General features: G+C 45.9%; 1 protein-coding gene across 3 annotated transcripts in view; it reads right to left on the bottom strand.

Moving 5' to 3' along the window:
- Positions 1-23,657, bottom strand: part of LOC117369258 (carcinoembryonic antigen-related cell adhesion molecule 1-like) — a 117,025-nt gene that overhangs the window by 54,037 nt on the left and 39,331 nt on the right. The window lies entirely within an intron of this gene.

The following is a 23,657-nucleotide window of genomic DNA, read 5'->3' as shown; positions in this document are numbered from 1 at the left end:
CTACAACAGGGCTGCCCAAGTCCAGTCCTCGAGATCTACTGGCAGGCCAGGTTTTCAGGATATCTACAATGAACATGCATGAGAGAGATTTGCATACCAAGAAGGCAGTGCAGGCAAATCTCTCTCTTGCATATTCATTGCGGATATCCTGAAAACCTGGCCTACCAGTAGATCTCAAGGACTGGACTTGGGCAGCCCTGGTCTACAATGACACCTAGATCTTTTCCTTGGGTGCTGACCCCTAAGATGGAACCTAGCCATCAGGTAACTATGATTTGGATTATTTTTCCCTATGTGCATTACTTTGCATTTGCCAACATTAAATTTCATCTGCCTTTTGGTCGACCAATCTTCCAATTTGTCACAGTCTGCATGCATTTTAACTACTTTAAATAGTTTAGTGTCATCTGCAAATTTAAATTACCTCACTGGTACTAATAGGGAAAGAAACAACAAAGTTTACTATGGAAGACACACACACACACACACACACATACAAAAAATAAACCAACCTCTTCAAGGAATAATATCAACAAACAAGAAAAAACGAGCTTCAAATGAATAAGTACAACAGGAAATACAAAGTATTGCTCTAGGAACTATTTGTTAATCAAAACCAGATGCATGAATGGTTAGAGCAGGGGTGCCCACACTTTTTTGACTCGCGAGCTACTTTTAAAATGACCAAGTCAAAATGATCTACCAACAATAAAATTTAAAAAAACACAAAGCACACTGTACGCATAGAAAATGTTAATTATCATTCCTATTCCGGGGTTTTTTCAAAGAGGTCAAAGCAGATGACTCTATGCACTGTCACCTCAGTAACAACCATACAAAATTAGACAAATATACCCCCTCCCTTTTTACTAAACCACAATAGCAGTTTTTAGTGCAGGGAGCTGCGCTGAATGCCCTGCGCTTCTTTCGACGCTCATAGGCTCCCTGCGCTAAAAACCGCTATTGCGGTTTAGTAAAAGGGGACCATATTGTAAAATATAGACAGCAGATATAAATTTAGACACATTTTGATCACTAAATTTAAAATAAAATCATTTTTCCTACCTTGTCTGGTGATTTCACGAGTCTCTGGTTGCACTTTCTTCTTCTGACTGTGCATCCAATCTTTCTTCCCTTCTTTCAGCCTGCATACTTCCTCTCCTCCAGACCTCATTCCCTCCCCCAACTTTTTCTTCCTCTCTCCCTGCCCCCCTTTCTTTTTTTCTCTCTTCATGCCCCCTTTCTTTTTTTCTGTTTCTCTTCTTTCCTTCTGTCTCCCTGCCTGCCCTCTTTCTTTCTTTCTTTCTTTCTCCCTGCCCTCCCCCCAAGCCACTGCCACTTCCATCGTGGAACTGTCCCCCAAGCCGCCGCCATTGCATAACAGGCCCCAAAGCCACCGCTGCCGCCCCAAGCTCTCTCTGCTTCCCTGCGTCAGGCCAACCAGCATTCCTCTCCCCGATGTCAATTCTGCCATCGGAGAGGAAGTTCCGCCCAGCCAGGCAGCGATTGGCTGGCCAGAACTTCCTCTCCGATGGCAGAATTGACGTCGGGGAGAGGAAGGCTGATCGGTCCGATAGATCGCCAAGGCAAAGTGAGTCCTGGGTGATCGACTCACTTTGCCTTGGCGAGCTACCGATCGATCGTGATCGACCTATTGGGCACCCCTGGATTAGAGAGATAATCTGAAACCTAAGGATAAGCAATTGATAGTTACAACCCAGAATAGCAGATTATAGAGGCGATGACAGATTGTAGATTCTATTAAGAAAGGGCTGGAGATGGTTATGCATCTCCTAACTGGCTGCAAAGTATTAACGGCAGAAAATTTCTATACAGTTTGTCTCATTCATTGAAACTCTGTTATGAACGTTACAACATTATTGATCTGGAAAAGAATTGGGAGCATGACCCTTAAAGAATCATGAAGAAAAAAGATGTTATGATAACATGGGGCATCCTCATTCCAATCAATAAAAAACTGGATATATAGAAGCTACCCATAGTGGTAAAAAAGAAAAAAAACATCAGAATGGTATCGATCATAAAGATATTAGGCAAATGTAGGATTGATATACACCTTAACTTGCAACATTCAACATTAATGCAATAAAATTGCAAATTTTAGAATTATTCCTCTTCAAAATTATATTGTATATAATTACCTCACTAATATTTTCAAAACTATCCCACAGTCTTAATATGAAACTAGGAGGAGTGCATATCATAGAGCTGGACAGACTCAGATCATAAGACCTCTTATAACCTGTATGTTATTCTAGGTCCCCATCCTGAAAATGTGGCTTTAATCATCTATACACACTTCCATCCTCCACTTACAACAGTGGTCTCAAACTTATATACCCAGGGGCCACATGCAGCCCACCAGGTACTATTTTGAGGCCCTCAGTATGTTTATCATAATCACAAAAGTAAAATAAAACAGTTTCTTGATCATATGTCTCTTTAGCTATAAATGACAATATTATTATTAAGACTTAGCCAAAAGGAAAGATTTATAAACTATAAAGCACAGTTACTTACCGTAACAGGTGTTATCCAGGGACAGCAGGCAGATATTCTTTACGCATGGGTGACGTCACCGACGGAGCCCTCGGTACGGACCTTTTTGACTAGAAAGTTCTAGTTGGCCGCACCGCGCGTGCGCGAGTGCCTTCCCGCCCGACGGAGGAGTGCGTGGTCCCCAGTTAAGATAAGCCAGCTAAGAAGCCAACCCGGGGAGGAGGGTGGGACGTAAGAATATCTGCCTGCTGTCCCTGGATAACACCTGTTACGGTAAGTAACTGTGCTTTATCCCAGGACAAGCAGGCAGCATATTCTTTACTTGGGTGACCTCCAAGCTAACAAAGAGGGAGGAGGGATGGTTGGCCATTAGGAAAATAAATTCTGAAGTACAGATTGGCCGAAGTGCCCATCCCGTCTGGAGAAAGTATCCAGACAGTAGTGAGTAGTGAATGTGTAAACTGAGGACCAGGTGGCAGCTCTGCAGATTTCCTCAATGGGAGTGGAGCGGAGGAAAGCAACAGAAGCGGCCATAGCTCTCACCCTGTGGGCAGTGACAGCACCGTCCAGTGACAGACCGGCCCGAGCATAACAGAACGCGATGCAGGCTGCAAGCCAGTTGGATAGCGTCCGTTTAGAGACCGGGCGACCTAGACGATTAGGGTCGAAGGTCAGGAAGAGCTGAGGGGACAAGCGGTGAGCCCTTGTACGATCAAGATAGTAGGCCAGGGCACGCTTGCAATCAAGACTGTGTAATGCCTGTTCCCCAGGATGTGAATGAGGTTTCTGGAAAAAGACAGGCAACACAATGGACTGGTTGAGGTGAAAAGCCGAGACTACCTTGGGAAGGAATTTTGGATGGGTACGCAGAACCACCTTGTCATGGTGAAAAACAGTGAACGGTGGATCGGCGACCAGTGCATGCATCTCACTAACCCTCCTGGCAGAGGTGATGGCAATGAGGAAAAGCACCTTCCATGTTAGAAGTTTGAGCGAAGTTGTGGCAAGAGGCTCAAAAGGAGGTTTCATGAGGGCTGATAAAACCACATTCAGGTCCCAGACGACCGGAGGAGGCTTTAGAGGTGGTTTGACATTGAAGAGGCCTCTCATGAATCGGGAAACCAGTGGATGAGCCGTGAGAGGTTTTCCGAGGATAGGCTCATGAAACGCAGTGATGGCACTTAGGTGGACTCTGATTGAGGTAGACTTGAGGCCCGCATTGGACAGAGAAAGCAAATAGTCCAGTACAGTTTCCACCGCTAAAGAGGTGGGATCGTGATGATGACGGAGGCACCAAGAGGAGAACCTGGTCCACTTCTGATGGTAACATTGGAGGGTGGCCGGTTTCCTGGAGGCGTCCAAAATGAGACGGACAGGCTGAGATAGATTTCCTGGAGAGGTCAGCCCGAGAGAAACCAAGCTGTCAGGTGGAGCGAAGACAGATTGGGATGCAGCAGAGACTGACGCTGTTGCGTAAGTAGAGTAGGAAACACAGGAAGAGGAATGGGCTCCCTGACGCTGAGCTGAAGCAGGAGAGAAAACCAGTGTTGGCGAGGCCACCGAGGAGCGATGAGAATCATGGTGGCCCTGTCCCTGCGGAGTTTGGATAACGTCTGCAACATCAGAGGTAGAGGAGGAAAAGCATAGAGGAACCGATCCGTCCAATCGAGCAGGAATGCGTCCGGGGTCAGGCGATGGGGGAGAAGAGTCTGGAACAGAACTGGGGCAGCTGATGGTTGTGAGGAGCTGCAAAGAGGTCCACCTGCGGAGTGCCCCAGCGAGCGAAGATGGAGTGGAGCGTGGGAGGATCTAGAGTCCATTCGTGAGGTTGAAGGATGCGGCTGAGATTGTCGGCCAGGGAGTTTTGTTCGCCCTGGATATAGACAGCCTTGAGGAAGAGATTGCGGGCCGTGGCCCAGGTCCAAATGCGGAGAGCCTCCTGACAAAGGAGGCGAGACCCTGTGCCGCCTTGCTTGTTTATGTAGTACATGGCGACTTGATTGTCTGTGCACAGGAGAAGAACCTGAGGGCAGAGAAGGTGCTGGAAGGCCTTGAGAGCGTAGAACATGGCTCTGAGTTATAGGAAATTGATGTGATGTAGACGCTCCTGCGGGGTCCAAAGACCCTGGGTGCGTAGATCTCCCAGGTGAGCTCCCCATGCATAAGGGGAGGCATCCGTGGTGATGATCATGGAATGAGGGGGCAGATGAAAAAGAAGGCCCCTGGAAAGATTTGAGGAGTTCAACCACCATTGTAGAGATCGCTGAAGAGACGATGTCACTGAGATGGGATGAGAAAGAAGATTCGAGGTCTGGGACCACTGGTTGGCCAGAGTCCATTGAGGTGTCCTGAGGTGGAGTCGCGCTAGGGGAAGCACATGTACCGTCGAGGCCATGTGGCCCAGGAGGACCATCATCTGTCTGGCAGGAATGGAGTGATGAAGGAGCACCTGACGACAAAGGTGGAGCAGAGTCTGTTGACGGTCGGAGGGAAGAAACGCCCTCATTAGTGTGGTGTCGAGAACTGCTCCAATGAACTGAAGGCGCTGTGAGGGAAGCAGATGCGACTTGGGGTTGTTGATCTCGAACCCCAGGAGATGGAGGAGAGAGATGGTATGATGAGTGGCTTGCAGCACAAGTGGAGACGTAGGTGCTTTCACTAACCAATCGTCCAAGTAGGGAAACACCTGGAGGTTGTGAGACCTGAGGAAGGCCGCCACCACAATGAGGCATTTGGTGAACACCCTGGGTGATGAAGCGAGGCCAAAAGGCAGCACTTTGTACTGATAGTGGCGGTGGTGCACCTGGAATCGCAGGTAGCGACGTGAAGTCGGATTGATTGGGATGTGAGTGTAGGCCTCTTTGAGGTCCAGGGAACATAGCCAGTCGTGCTGAGAGAGAAGAGGGTAAAGCGTGGCAAGGGAGAGCATTCTGAATTTCTCCTTGACTAGACACTTGTTGAGATCCCTGAGATCGAGAATGGGACGGAGGTCTCCTGTCTTCTTGGGAACCAGGAAGTAGCGGGAGTAGAATCCCCGACCTCTTTGTTCCGGAGGTACTTCTTCGATGGCATTTAGAAGAAGGAGAGATTGGACCTCCCTCAGGAGGAGGGGGGTTTGGGTTGAATGAGAAGCAGACTCTACGGGAGGATTTTCTGGTGGAAGAGTCTGGAAGTTGAGAGAGTAGCCGTGGCGGATGATGTTGAGGACCCACTGGTCCGATGTGATGACCTCCCAACGGCTGAGGAAGATGTGGAGCCTGCCTCCGATTGGTTGAGGAAGAGGCAATGAAGGCGAGAGACTGGCTATGCCCTGGAGAGAAGAGTCAAAAGGGCTGAGATGGCTTGGCAGGAGGAAGAGGCTTGGCAGGTTGATTGGACTGGGCACGAGCCTGGGTGTGCTGGTGCGGACGGGGCCGCCTAGGTTGTTGTGAAGGTGGATTGAGCGGCCTAGCGGAGAACCTGCGCTGATATGAGGACTGTGGTCTGTAAGGACGAGCAGGTGGAGCCTTTTTCTTAGGTTTTATGAGAGTGTCCCATCTGGTCTCATGGGCTGAGAGTTTCTGTGTGGTTGTATCCAGGGACTCCCCAAATAATTCATCCCCAAGACAGGGAGCGTTGGCTAGTCGGTCTTGATGGTTGATGTCCAAATCAGAGACCCTTAGCCAGGCCAGGCGGCGCATAGCCACAGCAATGGCAGATGCACGGGAGGTGAGCTCAAAGGAATCATATATAGAGTGCACCATAAATTTTCTCAGTTGGAGCAGGCTGGAGATTTGCTGCTGGAACAGTGGGACCTTGTGTACCGGAAGGTACTTCTGCATGGCGGAGAGTTGGAGGACCAGATGTTTCAAGTAGAATGAAAAATGAAATGAATAGTTGTTTGCCCTGTTGGCAAGCATTGCATTCTGATAGAGTCGCTTGCCAAATTTGTCCATTGTTTTGCCCTCTCTGCCAGGAGGGGTGGAGGCATAAACACTAGAGCCCTGAGTCTTTTTTAAGGTGGACTCCACCAGGAGGGATTCATGGGGCAGCTGGGGTTTATCAAATCCAGGGATTGGTATGACCCTGTAAAGGCTATCCAGTTTACGGGGGGCCCCAGGGACAGTAAGTGGATTCTCCCAGTTTTTTATAAAAAGTTTCCCGTAAGATGTCATGTACGGGCAACTTTAGGAACTCTTTGGGAGGTTGATCAAAATCTAATGCCTCCAGAAAAGCTTGTGATTTCTTAGAGTCAGACTCTAGAGGGAGAGACAGAGCCGCCGACAACTCTCTGAGGAATTTAGAAAAAGAAGATTGCTCAGGCTTAGATGTGGTATCGGGGGCCGAAGGCTCCTCGTCCGACGACGATGCGTCCTCCTCGGTACCGGGAGGGGATTCTTCCCATAGGTCCGGGTCTCTGACATCAGTGTGCGCGTGCCGAGATACCGGAGTGGAAGGCTCGGTATGGTGAGTCTTAGACAGAGACTTGCCCGAGCGTACCGAGACGGTACCGGGGGATGAAGACCTGTGTCTGTCTCGGTCCCGGGAAGAACGGTGCCGGTCAGGGTCACGGGGAGACCGGTGCCCTGTCCGGTCCCGAGGAGGATCGACCGTCGCCAAGGCGTGACTCTCGGAATGAATATGGAGATGTGACGCCGAGAGAATAGGCATGGACGAGTCCAAAGGTATCGATGGAGTGGATACCGGTTGGACGGTGCGGGGCTCGGGCCGGTCTGGTACCGAGAGCAGCGGTGCCAAGATGGAGGGCAAGAGCTGCTGAAGTTGCTGTTGCAGTTGTTCATGCAACTTGTCTTGGAGGATGGCCGCGATGCGGTCATCCAGGGGAACCACTTTTTTCTGTTTTGGTTCCATGGGTGCCTCTCTACGCCCCGGCGATGAGGAGGCCGATGACGAGGCACTCACCGATATCGGGGCGGAGCGTTTTTTGGGTCAGCGTGGAGCCGAAAGGACCGGTGTCGCCACCGAGGTGGGAGGGCGCTCAAGGGTGGAAGGCTTCTTAGCCGGCTTACCTGGCGCCGGTGGCGCCGATGACGGATCAGGTGGTGTCGAAGTGGCCGGTGCCGATTTTGACGGTGCCGCAGATGAAGAAGTCGAGTCCATTGCAGGGCCGGTGCCGAAAAGTATATTCTGCTGGATTTGACGATTCTTCAAAGTGCGTTTTTTAAGAGTGGCACAGCGGGTGCAGGAGTCCGCCCGATGCTCAGGCCCCAAACACTGCAAACACCAATTGTGTGGGTCAGTGAGGGAGATCGGGCGTGCACACCGCTGGCACTTCTTAAAACCCGGCTGCGGGGGCATGAATGGGAACACGGCCTCCGCAAAATCAAACCCGGAGGCCTGGATAGTGACAACAGGCCCCGCCGGGGCAGGAACGAAAAAAGAAGAAATAAAGTATTATTTTTTTTTATTTTTTTTTTTGAAACCAAAAAGAAAAAAGCACCCGAAGGTGAATAAAACGAAAAATATACGCGAGCGGGAAGGCAAAAAGAGAATTTCAACGACCGTTGAAAAACACACGTCGTCTTCGCTCCGCGGAAACGAAGAAACTGGGGACCACGCACTCCTCCGTCGGGCGGGAAGGCACTCGCGCACGCGCGGTGCGGCCAACTAGAACTTTCTAGTCAAAAAGGTCCGTATCGAGGGCTCCGTCGGTGACGTCACCCATGCGTAAAGAATATGCTGCCTGCTTGTCCTGGGATAAAGAGTTTTACCTTATGCAGAATTGTCATTTCTTTAATAAGACATGAACTATTTTTTCTGAGGCCCTCCAAGTACCTACAAATCCAAAATATGGCCCTGCAAAGGGTTTGAGTCCACTGCCTTACAATATGAACTAATGCTTACTACTTGCTGCTACTCTACCACCTTTGTGAATGTGAAAATGTTGTATGAAAGAGGTATTGCATATATTAAACCATTTATCAACACTTATTTTTAATGGTGATTTCCACCTTCAGTGCTGGAAGCTTAATAATGCTTTCCCAATGCTCTCCCTCATTTGAGCGTTTCAGTCAGATAGACCTAATTCGGGGGAACTTTATCAACGTGGTGCCAGTTCGGAGGCAGAAGGAAAGGGTCGATTGGAGGATAGAAAGGGGTGTTGCTGTGTCTGGAGATAGAAAAGAGATGGATTCTAGTCCCGGTGATGGGGAGGGGGGGGAAGAAGATGAGACAGAAGGATGCTTCTGAATTGGGAGAGAGGCTGTGCTGCTGACCCTGGGGGACAGAAGAGGGCTGGGTGCTGCTGGAACTGGGAGGGAAGGTGAGGGAAAGGTACTGTTGGCTCTTGGGGTCAGGAGAGGGAGAGGTGCTGCTGGCCTTGGGTTTGGGGGAGGGGATGGAAAGAGTGCTGCTAATATAGATAGATAGATAGATAGATACACACACACACACACATACGAGAGAGAGAGAGAGAGAAGGAGTAAGAGTACTGGCAGGCAACATGAAGAGGGCCATAGAGAAGGCCTTAAACTAAAGGACAAGGGAAAGCCGACAGTCGACCACCAGTTGATGGCCCAGGCGACAGGATGCCCCGTAGAAGGAATTACGGACAACTACTCAGACACAGGAGGGGTTGACCACAAAGCCAATGAGGAAGACAACACAGCCGCAGAAAAGGATACCGTGGAAGAAACAGTAGATACTGCTAAGCTTAAAAAGTCCAAGAAGGTAACAAAAAGGGAACTCAAATGTATGTATATGAATGCTAGAAGTTTTGGAAATAAAAAGGGAGAGTTAGAAGCAATAGCAAAAAACGACAAACTGGAAATCATTGGCATAACAGAAACATGGTGGAATGACGAAAACAACAGGGATATAAACTATACAGAAAAGATAGAGTGGGGCAGAAAGGTGGAGGTATTACCCTATATGTTCGGGAAGGATTAGAATCCGTGAGAGAGACTATGGCGGAAGAGAAAGAGAAGCTGGAATCCCTCTGGATCAGGATTCCCAGACACAACAATGCTGACATAAAGATTGGCCTTTACTACCGACTGCCGGGACAGAGGGAAGAGACAGACTCGGAAGTGATAGAAGAAATTAAACAAGAATGTAAGACAGGTAATATCATAATCTTGGGGGATTTCAATTTCCCAGGGATAGACTGGGACTTGGGAACCTCCAACTGTAGCAAGGAGGCACAGTTCTTGCAAGTGCTAGGGGACTGATTCCTGGAACAGATGGTAGGAGAGCCGACGAGAGGAAACGTCACCTTGGACTTGGTCCTAAATGGCATTACGGGTCCGGCAAAGGAAGTAGAAGTCACGGTCCCGCTGGGGACGAGCGATCACAACATGATCAACTTCAAATTTGAAGTCGGGAAAGGGAAAGGTACCAAAACCTCAACCACGACTTTAAACTTTAAAAAGAGAAGATACAACAGCATGACAGCCATGGTGAAAAAACGGATCAAGAAAAAGATGGGCAAAGTCATAACGGTGGAACAGGCTTGGTCCCTAATGAAAAATACTATCACGGAAGCACAAAGCCTCTACATTCCGCGGATGTCCAAAGTAAAGAAATCCAAAGGCAAAAGAGAGCCAGCATGGCTTACCAAAGAGGTAAAGGAAGCCATAAATGAAAAGAAGGACTCCTTTAAGACGTGGAAATGCACATAAACATCCGAAGCTTGGAACAAACAGAGATGATCAGAAAAAAATGTCACAAGGCGGTGAGGGTTGCCAAAAAGGTCTATGAGGAGAAAATAGCATGAGAGGCCAAAAATTTCAAGCCCTTTTTTAGATACATAAAAGGGAAAAAACCCAAACAGGAAGCGGTGGGACCGCTAGACGACCTGGGAGGAAAAGGGTGCGTCAAGGATGACAAACAAATTGCAGACAGACTGAATTCCTTCTTTGCGTCTGTCTTTACAAAGGAAGACACCGCAACAATACCTGACACAGTGAAAGTGTTCAAGGGAGTCGTACAGGACAGCCTCACCACAGTAGAAGTAGACTTGAATCAGATTTACCACCAGATCGATAAACTTAAGTGATAAATCTCCTGGACCGGACGGAATTCATCTGAGAGTCCTAAAAGAACTGAAATTTGAAATCGGAGAACTATTGCAAAAACTTGCCAACCTGTCAATCAAAACAGGACAGATACCGGACAACTGGAAGATAGCGAAATTTAAAAAAGGATATTTAAAAAAGGATCGAGAGGAATGCCAGGCAACTACAGACCTGCGAGTCTCACGTCTGTCCCTGGAAAGATGGTTGAGGCGCTGATCAAATATAGCATAGTCCAGCACCTAGACACACACGACCTGATGAGAGCCAGTCAGCATGGGTTCAGGAAAGGAAAATCATGTTTGATGAACCTACTTCAATTTTTTTGAGACAGTGAACAGACAAATTGATAGTGGAGAACCGGTGGATATTGTATACTTGGACTTTCAGAAAGCGTTCAACAAGGTTCCACATGTAAGACTTCTCAGGAAATTACAAGGCTATGGAATAGAGGGAGATATACTAAGATGGATAGGCAAATGGCTAGAGAACAGAAAACAGAGAGTGGGCATAAATGGGAAGTTCTCAGAATGGGAAAAAGTGACTAGCCCAGGGCTTGGTACTTGGACCCATCTTATTTAATATTTTCATAAATGACCTGGAAAAAGGAACATCCAGTGAAATCATCAAGTTTGCAGACGACACAAAGCTATGCCGGGCAATCAGATCGCAGAAAGACAGCGAGGAACTCCAGAGCGACTTGAATCAATTAGAGAAGTGGGCAGATAAATGGCAGATGAATTTTAATGTGGAAAAATGCAAAGTGATGCATTTAGGCAGAAAAAATAAAGATCACAAGTATAGTATGTCAGGTGTAACTCTGGGAAAGACCGAACAGGAAAAGGACCTGGGTGTACTGATAGATAGGACCCTGAAACCACTGGCGCAATGTGCGGCGGCGGCGAAGAAAGCAAATAGAATGCTAGGCATGATAAAGAAGGGAATTACGAGTAGATCAGATAAAGTTATAATACCGCTCTACAGAGCCATGGTCAGACTGCACCTGGAATACTGCATCGAGCATATACCTAAAGAAGGATATAAAACTGCTAGAGAGGGTGCAGAGACGAGCAACGAAACTAGTGAAAGGTATGGAGAACCTGGACTACAAGGAACGACTTAGGAGACCGGGGTTGTTCTCCCTTGAGAAGAGGAGAGTGCGAGGGGATCTGATTGAGACTTTCAAAATACTGAAAGGATTCGACAAAATGGAGCAGGGAAAGCTGTTATTTACAATGTCCGATGTGACACGGACAAGAGAACATAGACTGAAGATGAGGGGGGACAGGTCCAGGACAAATATCAGGAAGTTCTGTTTCACGCAGCGAATGGTGGACATGCTCTCCCAGAGGAAGTAATTGCAGAATCCACCGTTCTAGGATTTAAGGGTAAACTAGATGTACATCTCCTTAAGAGTCATATATTTATAGCATATAAGACTTCAGGTGGCTATTTCATAAACATAAGTTTAATAGAAATAAGAACTTCTTCCTTATTTCAACTAGCGACCTTTATAAGAAACTTCTTAGGCCCTCAGCGTCACCACTCAGAACTCAAACTTATCACCGTTTTGAGCTTTACGTGACAAATCGTCACTGGGTCTAATTTTTCATTTTAGCTTTCATCAAGAGCTTCAAATACTTATGATTTTCTATAACTTATAATTTTATTTTATTTCACTTAGCTTATATGTTGTTGTTTCTATTTAGAGATGTCTTATATCAAGCAGGGTGTCATAGCCGACATGTTTTGCGGGAACCGCTTTATCAAGGCACCACCCCTTGAAAGAAATTAAGACAAACTTTCAATATCTACTCTTGTATAGACGACTGAGATATCTAACCCTTCTAGATACACCAGACCTGTGTAAAATATTGTCTCTCTTACCTCTTTTACTATCGACCTCCTCAAATGATTTACAGAGGAGCCGGCAGCGTTCTTCCATTTTAATACATCGGGCCGGCTCTGAGGCCAAGCCCACTTGATGACGTGAGAGCCTGACGTCAGAGGACGGCCCCTTACAATATTAGAAAACTTTATTAGAAAACTTTAAAGGATCCCTCCCCATTTAAATTTACAAATCAGACCAAAGATATCCACTCCAGTTCTAAATTTAGCCCGTGTGGAATAACTGTATTCAACGTATAGATCCAACGTTGCTCCTTATAATTCAAACATTCTTCCACATTTACATTTAACCTTCCCTCCCTCCCAACATTTATCTGGTCTATCACTCTCCATTTTAGCTGACTCGCTTCATGCCCCAAGGTTCAGAGCCGGCCCGATGTATTAAAATGGAAGAACGCTGCCGGCTCCTCTGTAAATCATTTGAGGAGGTCAATAGTAAAAGAGGTAAGAGACGATATTTTACACAGGTCTGGTGTATCTAGAAGGGTTAGATATCTGTCTTCTATACAAGAGTAGATATTGAAAATTTGTCTTAATTTCTTTTAGGGGTGGTGCCTTGATAAAGCAGTTCCCGCGAAACATGTCGGCTATGACACTCTGCTTGATATAAGACATCTCTAAATAGAGACAACAACATATAAGCTAAGTGAAATAAAATAAAATAAAATTATAAGTTATAGAAAATCATAAGTATTTGAAGCTCTTGATGAAAGCTAAAATGAAAAATTAGACCCAGTGACGATTTGTCACGTAAAGCTCAGAACGCTGATAAGTTTGAGTTCTGAGTGGTGACGCTGAGGGCCTAAGAAGCTTCTTATAAAGGTCGCTAGTTGAAATAAGGAAGAAATTCTTATTTCTATTAAACTTACATCTCCTTAAGAGTGGCATAGAGTGATATGGGTAAGGGTAAACTAGATGCACATCTCCCTTGAGAAGCATATAGTGATATGGGGACTAAAACTATGCCAGGGTAGACCTGGCGGGGCCTCCACGTGTGCGGATCACCGGACTTGATGGACCCAGGGTATGATCCGGAGATGGAAATTCTTATGTTCTTATGAGAAAGAAAGGGAACGAGAAAGTAAAAGAGAAAGAAAAAGAAACAGAAAAAGAGAGAGAAAAGAGAAAAAGAGAGAAAGAGAAAGAAAAACAAACAAACAGAAAGAAAAAGAAAGAGAGAGAAAAGAGAGAAAGAGAATAAGGAAGAAAAAGAGGAAAAGAGAGAAAAAGAAAAACGAGAGGAAAAAAGAAAGAAAGAGAAAAGGAAAGTGAAAGAGGAAAAAAGAGAAAGAGAAAAAGAGAAAGAAAAAAAAGAAAGAGAAAGAGAGAGAAAAAAAAGACACTCACAGAATTCCTATAAGCATTGAAGCTGTTACTGCCACGGCCAGCGCTAAAAAGCACTCTATGGTTTTGTAAAAAGGCAGATAAAATAGAAATACGTAGACAAAAGTTAAACTGAACCACAAAGAAGCTGGACTCTGCATACAATGTAACACCACAGAAACAATGATGCATATCCCCTATATAGATATAGAGAGCAGATGTAAATTAAAAAAAAACCCAGAGAAATAGCTATCATCACTTTACAAATTAACAAATAACCCCCCCCCCCTCTTTTTTATGAAGCTGCGTTAGGGTTTTTTATTGCAGGCCACGGCTGTAAAATCGCTGACGCTCATATGAATTCTATAAGCATCAGAGCTTTTACCACTGTGGTTGGTGATACAAAACCCTAATGTGGCTTCATAACCCCCCCCCCCTCTATTATGAAGCCGTATTAGGCCTTTTTTTAAATCGCCAGCCATGGCAGTAAAAGCTCTAGCACTCATAGAATTTCTGTGAGCGTTGAAGCTAATATTGCCGTGGCTGGTGATAAAAAAAGCCTAATGCGGCTTCATAAAAGGAAGCCAAAAAGGGGGGGGGGGGAGAATTAAAACAAAAATAGATAATAAGATAATATCATTTTATTGGACTAATGCATTTTTAAATTAACTTTCAGAGACCAAACCTCTTTTTTCATGTCAGTAAAGTATACTGCTGTTATGGTATTCTGTTCTGACCTGAGGAAGGGGGTTTTGGTCTCTAAATTAGTCAAAAATGTATTATAATTAGTCCAATAAAAGGTTCACCTTATTTCCATTTTCTCTTTATAAATATTTATCAACACAGCTACAATACTACTTTATCATAAAGCAAAAAATTAAATAGAATTTTTTTCTACCATGTCTTCTCTGGTTTCTGCTTTCCTAAACTAAACTAAACTAAACTAAATCTTGGGTTTATATACCGCATCATCTCCACAGGTGGAGCTCGACACGGTTTACATGGTTAGGGAAGCAACGGAATTCCAGTGGATTTATAGAAGTAAGTAGGAGAGAGATTAGGTGTGATAATAATAGGGAGGGGACGGGTTACGTTTTGGAGAAGAGCCAAGTCTTCAGAAGCTTACGGAATGGTAGAAGGGGGCTCAAGTTGCGGAGAGGGGAAGGGAGACTATTCCAGAGCTGAGCGATTCTGAAGTGGAGGGAGGACCCGAGTTTACCGACGAGGGAGATACCCTTTGAGGAGGGGAAGGATAGTTTTAATTTTTGCGTGGATCTGGTGGAGAATGGATTTAAGGAATTCCAGGATAGAGGAATAAGAGGTGGAAGGATGCCGTGGAGCATCTTGAAGGTTAAGCAGGCACATTTAAAATGGACCCTGGAGATGACAGGAAGCCAGTGCAGCTTGGACAGGAGCGGAGAGACATGGTCAAATTTGCTTTTGGAGAAGATAAGTTTGGCCGCGGTGTTCTGGATTAGTTGGAGTCTGTGGAGGCTTTTCTTTGTTAAGCTAAGGTAAATGGAATTACAGTAGTCCAATCTGGAGAGGATGATGGACTGTACGAGCACGGCAAAGTGTTTTTGGTGGAAGCAGGACCTCACTTTCCTCAGCATGTGAAGGCTGTGAAAGCATGTTTTTATCAGGGAGTTGAGGTGGTCGTTGAAGGATAGCGAGGAATCTATGGTGATGCCCAGAACTTTGCTAGAGAACTCTAGTTGTAGAGAGGAGCCTGTGGGCAGTGGGATGGAAGTGGGTAAATGATCAAGTTTAGGGCCAAGCCAAAGTAGTTTGGTTTTGGACTCATTCAGTTTCATTTGTACAGCAAGAGCCCAGGATTGAAGTTTGGTTATGCATGAAGAGATATTTGCTGCGAGATTGGTGAGGTTTGCGTTGGTCTCGAGGAGGATCAGGATATCGTCAGCGTAAGTGTAAAGTATTTCTAGGGGGGAAAGGTGGAGGAGGTTCAGGGAGGACATATAAATGTTGAAGAGGATAGGGGATAGGGGGGAGCCTTGTGGAACTCCACATGTCGGTTTCCACGGGGAGGATGAGGTACCATTCTTGGTGACGATGTAAGAGCGAGAACGTAAGAAATTCGAGAACCAGTCAAGGACCGTGGAGCTGATGCCTATCTCGGAGAGTAGGAAGATTAGAATGTCATGATGGACAACGTCAAAGGCTGCAGAGAGGTCGAATTGGAGTAGAACGGCATATTTTTTGTGAGAGTGGAGTTGTTGGATCTTCGAGATTAGGGAGGCCAGGAGGGTTTCAGTACTGAAGTTAGGTCTGAAGCCATATTGATAGGGTAGGAGGATAGAGAATCTTTCCAGGTAGGCTGAGAGTTGGGAGGAGACAATAGATTCAAGCAATTTGGTTAGGAGCGGGATGTTCGCTATAGGGCGATAATTGGATGGGATGGAGGGATCTAGGTCAGCTTTCTTCAGTAGGGGGGTCAATGCAATGTGTCCCATTTCAGGTGAGAAGAGGCCCGATAGTAGAGCAGAGTTTATGAGTTTGGTGAGTGATGAGATGGCCTGTGTGGGTATTTTCTCAAATAGATAGGATGGAAATGGATCCAAGGTGCAGTTACAGGATTTCAATTTCTGGCAGAGCTTGAGGACCTGCGATTCGGATACTTGCTCAAAGGCAGTCCAGGATCTGTTGACTGGGACAGGGGTGATGACATTTGGAGTAGGATTGGGGGTGGCGAACACTAGAGAATTGTAGGAGACTGAAGGAGGGAAGGAGCTTCTTAAGGTGGTGACCTTTCCATTGAAGAAGTTTGCTAGTAGGTCGGCTGATGGGGAGGAGGGGAGTAAGGAAGGGTTGGTGTTGGGGATTAGGGAGCGCCAGATATTGAACAGCATGCTGTTCTGGTTGTTTGATCTGGAGATCTTGTCCCCATAAAAGTTTTTCCTAGCGCTTTTGAGTGCGTTGTTGTAAAATTTAATGTTGACTCTCCAGATTTGTTTGTCTGTGGAGGATTTAGATTTTTTCCAGATGCGTTCCAGGGATCGACATTTTTGTTTTAGTACCCTGTGGTGTGGGAGGTACCAGGGGGCCTTACGGGTGTAGGTGACGGTTTTGGTGGAGGGCGGGGCAAGAGAGTGGTAGGTGGATTCTGAAAGAGTAATCCAGTTGTGCCAGTTGGTTACAGAATCTGGAGGCTTAGGCTTGGATGAGAGATTGTCGAGAAATTTGAACCAGAACTGATCACTTGAAATTTTCTTGCGGAAAGTAATGGACTTAGGGGTATGGGATGAGGTTCCAAGGTGTGACATGAAGATGGGGAGGGAGAAGGTACCTAAGAAGTGGTCGGACCAGGGGACATGGTCCCAACGGATGTCATTGGTCGAAGTTTTGTAATCCGTGAGATCGAGGAAGCTGATGATGTCTAGTGTGTGGCCTCTGTCGTGGGTTGGAGAGGAGGCGGGGGGAGAGAAGCCAAGGGAGGTGAGGAAATTATTGAAATCAGATGCATCCTTGCTGGTGGAGTCATCGAGGTGGAGGTTGATATCTCCGATGATCAGGAGTCTTTGGAATTTAAGGAACGCGTTAGATATGGTCTCGTAGACAAGCTCGGAGGAATTGCTCCAGGGGGTGGGCGGGCGATATAATGATAAGATACCCAGTGGGTGAGGATGGAGCTCATCGTTGACTGAGGCTAACATGTATTCAAGTGAGCGATGACTGCCTTTTTCGAGAAGCTGAACATCAAAGAAAGATTTGTAGAGGAGTGCCAGGCCACCTCCTTTTCGGTTTAATCTAGGAGAAAAGAGGCCTTGGTAGCCCTGGGGGCATAGCTCGTTTTGTGTAAAGAGATCGTCTTTGGTGATCCAGGACTCTATGATGCAGAAGAATCCAGGATCAGAATCCGCAAGAAGGTCTTTCACAATTTGGGTCTTGTTGCATACGGATCTGGCGTTGCAGTAGAGTAATGGGACTGGGGTTAGAGAATCTGGGGCGTGGTTGGGAAGGTTGGCGGAGGGCACAGGTTTTAAAGAGGCGAGGTTGGCTTTGCGGGGTTTTTGTTTGTGAGAGTGACTTCTGGTGCGCATCAGCGTGGGAATTTTGAGATCGGGGTAGGTAATAGTGACATTTGGGGAGTCTTGTAGATTGGGGGAGGGGGGTATCAGACAGAGGGTGATCTTAAGAGAAGGGCAGAGAAGGAGGAAAAGGAGCCAGAAGGGAGGCTTCATGGTGGAACTTGGGGAGCCTTTTGAGCTGAGAGGCAGGGCTTGTTTGGATCGTGTGTGAAACGGTTTGCTAAGTGGGGAGAGACTTGGCAACAGCACGGAGTCAGGTAGAGGCAGTGTGCAGGAGCAGGGTGTAAAAGGGTGTCTGTTTTTTGTTTTTTTTTTGTGTGTGTGTGTTTTTTTTTTTTAATTATTTTATTTTATTCGTTTATCGGGAGTGGGACTGAGCGGTTAGAGGACAGCACAGGAGGGAGTGAGCGTTAAACCCGAGTCCCAGCAATGGGAATGGGTTGATATCTGAATCTATGTTCTTCTTGTCACTCTCTTCCTTCCATCCACCATTTGCCCTCTCTCTGCTTCTTCTATATGGTATCTTTTCACCTTCTATGCCCCTTCCAGAAACTGTCTGCCTCCCCTTCCATCTCTCCCTCCACCCCCATTAGTCTGGCATCCATCTTCTTCCCTCCCCTCCCCCAATGATCTGGAATCTCTCTCTTCCCCTTTCCTCTAACACACCCTCTTGGTCTGGCATTTCACTTTATAATTTTCTTCCCTTCCCTTCCCTCTCCACACCCCACCCCAATCATCTGGCATTTCACTCTCCTCTCCCTTCCCTCGTCCTCCTTCTCAATTTATATTCTGCATCGGTCTAGATTAAATTCTTACTATCCAGTCCTCAATTTCCCTTTTCACTGTGTTTACCTACAGTTTGCCACCTCTTTCCCTCTCCCCCTACAGGCCGGTGAGCTTGACCTCGGTCCCGGGAAAGATGATGGAAGCACTGATTAAGGACAGCATCTGTGAGCACATCGATAAAAATGGGCAGCTAAAGTCAAGTCAGCATGGCTTCTGCAAGGGTAGGTCATGCCTCACAAACTTATTGTACTTCTTTGAGGGAGTAAACAGCCAGGTGGATAAAGGGGAATCCATAGACATCATTTACCTTGACTTTCAAAAAGCCTTCGACAAGGTACCACACGAAAGACTGCTTAAGAAGCTATGGAACCACGGGGTGCAAGGGGAGGTCCACCGATGGATCAAAAACTGGCTGGCAGACAGGAAACAGAGGGTTGGAGTAAAGGGCCATTACTCAGACTGGCAATGGGTCACGAGCGGAGTTCCGCAGGGGTCGGTACTGGGACCACTCCTGTTCAATATATTTACTAACGACCTGGAGGCAGGAACAAAATGTGAGGTCATTAAATTTGCGGATGACACCAAACTATACAGCAGGGTTAAAACCACGGAAGACTGCAAAGATCTCCAAAAGGATTTGACGACACTGGAAGAGTGGGCCAAAATGTGGCAAATGAGCTTCAACATAGGGAAATGCAAGGTCATGCATGTAGGGAAAAAGAACCCGATGTCCACTTACAAAATGGGGGGATCACCGCTAGGGGTAAGTAAACTGGAAAGAGACCTGGGAGTGATGATGGACACAACATTGAAGGCGTCGGCGCAGTGCGCCGCAGCCTCAAGGAAAGCAAACAAAATGTTGGGTATCATTAAGAAGGGTATCACAACCAGGACGAAGGAAGTCATCCTGCCACTGTATTGTGCAATGGTGCACCCGCATCTGGAGTACTGTGTCCAATACTGGTCGCCGCACCTCAAGAAGGATATGGCAGTACTTGAGGGAGTACAAAGAAGAGCAACTAAGCTAGTAAAGGGTATGAAAAACCTCTCATATACTGACAGACTGATAAAGTTGGGGCTGTTCTCCCTGGAGAAGCGGAGACTTAGAGGAGACATGATAGAAACCTTCAAGATCCTGAAGGGCATAGAAAAAGTAGACAGGGACAGATTTTTCAAATTATGGGGAACCACAAGTACAAAGGGGCACTCGGAGAAACTGAAAGGGGACAGGTTTAGAACAAATGCTAGGAAGTTCTTTTTTACCCAGAGGGTGGCGGATACATGAAATACGCTTCCGGAGGCTGTGATAGGCAGAAGCATGTTACAGGGCTTCAAAGAAGGTTTGGATAGGTTCCTAGAGGACAAAGGGATTGAGGGGTACAGATAGGAGTCCGATTGGACAGGCCGCGGCCCGCTATATTTATAGCGGCAGAGAGATCCCTTGCCGCGATAAGTATAGCGGCTGCTTCTACTTACAATGTAGACCAGCATTTTGCTGGCCTACATTTTAAGGTTTCTTCCTCTACTAGGGAGACGCGTAGGGCCACCTAGGTTCGCCTAAGGCCCGCCTAAGGCCCTTAGGTGAGCTTAGGCGTCTTGCGGGTCTCCCTAGGCTCCCGGAGGCGCCTTCAGGCCTGTCTGGGGAGCATTTTTTTTAAAAAAACGTGCATCCCGATTGGCTGATTAGACAGCTGTAGGACGCCTACAGCTGCCTAAAATCGGGACGCATTTTGGAGAATCAGGGCCTCAGTGTCTGCTCCCCTCTCCCCCCACTTCCTTCCTGCATCTGCTCCCCTCTCTCTCTCTCTCCTCCCTACATCTGCTCCCTTCTCTCTCCCATCCCCACTTCCATCCAGCATAGACTCCCCCTCTCCCCTCCCCACTAACAACATCCAATGTGTACCATTTTTCTCTCTCTCTCTATCAGCATCTGCTCCCTTCTCTCTCTCTCTTTCTCTATCAGCATCCACCACCTTTCTCTCCCTCCAATTCCATCCAGTATCTTCCCCATTCTGTCACTCTCTCCTTCCTGCACACCAGTTCCATCAGCATCTGCACCCTCTCTCACTCTACCCCACTTCCATCTCCCTCCTTCCATATCAGTATCCTGTTCCCTTCTCCATCCCTCCACCAAGGTTCCCTCTAAGCCAGGGAACCAGCTGTGCAAGCCATGATGTGTTCTGAGCAGTGGTTGGTTTAGGCTGGGTTAACACGTGGTGAGCGGGGTGGGGGGTGGTTCATCACAAAGGCAAGCCATGTTTTGTAAATTATTTCAAATTATATTTTAAAAATGAGAAAATTATTCTATTGAACTAAAAAAAAAAATTTAAAAAAACTGTCCATAAATATGTCACACTGTACAGAATGGTTTTTGACATCATAAAACGAAAGCAATTCATGTCCCCCCTGTACTGTGCAAAATATCATCCTACCTTTGCCCCCTCCCTCTCTCCTCCCCACTTCTATAAAGCATTTGCCCCCTCTCTCCTCCCTACTTCCATAAAGTGAGGGCCATTATGAGTCCAAAAGGGGTGAAGGAGAGCCAACAAATATGTTCCTACTTTGGACCATGACACCAATAACATTTCTCGTCATTCATTCCTACCAGAATACCTGGCCTTGATAACACATGCAGAACACAGATCAACCCTATGCAAATACAGGACCACAAACTAAAAGTTCTAATAAACACAAACAAAACCATAATGCCAGTCTCTGCATGCATGTAGTACACCAGAGAAATAGAAACAAATGCAGACAGTAGATGTAAATTCTCAAAACCAACATATTTCAATCATTAAATTGAAAATAAAATCATTTTTCCTATCTTTGTCTGGTGATTTTATTTTTCTACACATTTTTTCCCAATCTCTGGTTGCACTTCCTTCTATTTGTACCCTTAACTCTATTTCCAGGGCTTATCAATTTGATGTTTCTCTCTCTTTTACTTTCTGCCCTATATCCATCTTTGATAAAAATGGTAGACTGACTTCATTGGTAATAAATGCCAGCGGGGAGAGAGCTGATGACAGCTTAGAAAAACGCTCAGAAACAGTGAAACTCTAAGGGGGGTGGATACCTCCCCTTGGGCAAGAGTTTACAATCCAATCATTGCATTTGCTATTTGGAGCATCACTCTCTGACCGCTGGTAAAATTCAATTGTTTCAATAACTTTTGGTTGACAAAAAAACTTTTGTTCAAAAGTATCATGCACAAAATCTCTTGCTCATTGAATGATACTATACACTTATCTGTGCAAGCTTTTAAGAATTGTGGTTGTGAGGGCTCTAGGGGTCTCAACGTGGCCCCGTTTCGATAATCTTCTTCAGGAGACCCAATACTGCACACTCTGAAACCCTTTTGCTAACGTATCTTTCAAGAGATGATCTAGAATTACAACAAACATATTATCAATCACAGCGCACAAATTATACTTGCAGTGCGTTATGAAGAGGTAATAATGATTTATAGCAATAATGCAAGCAAGAAGCACTATAAATGAACAAATGGAACCTAAAAACTTGAGATTGAAATCCTTATTCACATACCGTTTGCCAAATTTGAAAAGTCCAAACGACGGAGACCGCTTCACTCCTCACTGATTTTATACTACTGTGAGGAGGAGGGGTGACCTCCGACGGAACGTGATGGCGTCAGAAAATGATGACGTCAAAGGTTACTGTAATGGATGCGTCACTAACACTGTAAATAAAGTTCGTTTGAAAAAAACACATCAGAACTGTTCAAACTACTGGCCAAATTCACTGGAAAAACTGAGATCAAAAGGAATCATACAAAATCATAAAAAAGCCACCCACTCAATCTCGTTATTTAGTCCATTGGGGTGAAGCGTGTTCAGCTCAAAAATCCACTTCTGTTCCTTCTGCCAGAGGAGTTTAGGTATATTACCCCCTCTGACAGAGTGCACTATATCTAGTACTGAAAATCTTAAATCAAAAATGTCATGACGCTGTTGCATCCAGTGCTGTACAAGAGGGGCTTCTTGCGTGCCTGAGTTTATTCTGCTTATGTGCTCACCTATTCTGATCTTAACACTACGCACTGTGCATCCCACATAGCATAAACCACAAGGGCATTGTACTATGTACACAACTTGTTTCGTGTTACAATCTGAGACTGAAGGAGTTTGTCTTCTTTTGATGTTAAGTCCCATATGCTGTAAAGGAACACTATACTGGCACATTCTACAGTGCCCACACGGATTATGCCCACTCGTAATGGTAAAGGAGTTCTGTTGAATACGTAAAAACTGGGAATGAACCAGCCTTTGCTTCAAGTTTTGGTTTCTAGAGAACGCAAAACGAGGGGGCTCCTGAAACTCCGAGTGGTACTGCATCACATGCCAGTGCTGTTTAATAATGCGTTTAATGTGGAACGCCAGGTGAGAATAGGGTAAGACGCATACTAGAGATTGATTATCACTTCTAGAATGTGGTTCTAATAGTAAAGAACGATTGGCATACAAGCCCCTCTTGTATGCTTTCTTAATTACAGTAGCAGGATACCCCTTATCTTCAAACCTAGTTTTCATAACTTCTGCCTTGAGGCCTTGAGGCAGAAGTTATGAAAACTAGGTTTGAAGATAAGGGGTATCCTGCTACTGTAATTAAGAAAGCATACAAGAGGGGCTTGTATGCCAATCGTTCTTTACTATTAGAACCACATTCTAGAAGTGATAATCAATCTCTAGTATGCGTCTTACCCTATTCTCACCTGGCGTTCCACATTAAACGCATTATTAAACAGCACTGGCATGTGATGCAGTACCACTCGGAGTTTCAGGAGCCCCCTCGTTTTGCGTTCTCTAGAAACCAAAACTTGAAGCAAAGGCTGGTTCATTCCCAGTTTTTACGTATTCAACAGAACTCCTTTACCATTACGAGTGGGCATAATCCGTGTGGGCACTGTAGAATGTGCCAGTATAGTGTTCCTTTACAGCATATGGGACTTAACATCAAAAGAAGACAAACTCCTTCAGTCTCAGATTGTAACACGAAACAAGTTGTGTACATAGTACAATGCCCTTGTGGTTTATGCTAT

This window comes from Geotrypetes seraphini, chromosome 11, assembly GCF_902459505.1.
Source record: "Geotrypetes seraphini chromosome 11, aGeoSer1.1, whole genome shotgun sequence".
In the NCBI taxonomy this organism is placed as follows: Eukaryota; Metazoa; Chordata; class Amphibia; order Gymnophiona; family Dermophiidae; genus Geotrypetes; species Geotrypetes seraphini.
The sequence above is the reverse complement of the archived record's forward strand: the minus strand, read 5'-3'. Positions and strand labels throughout refer to the sequence as shown.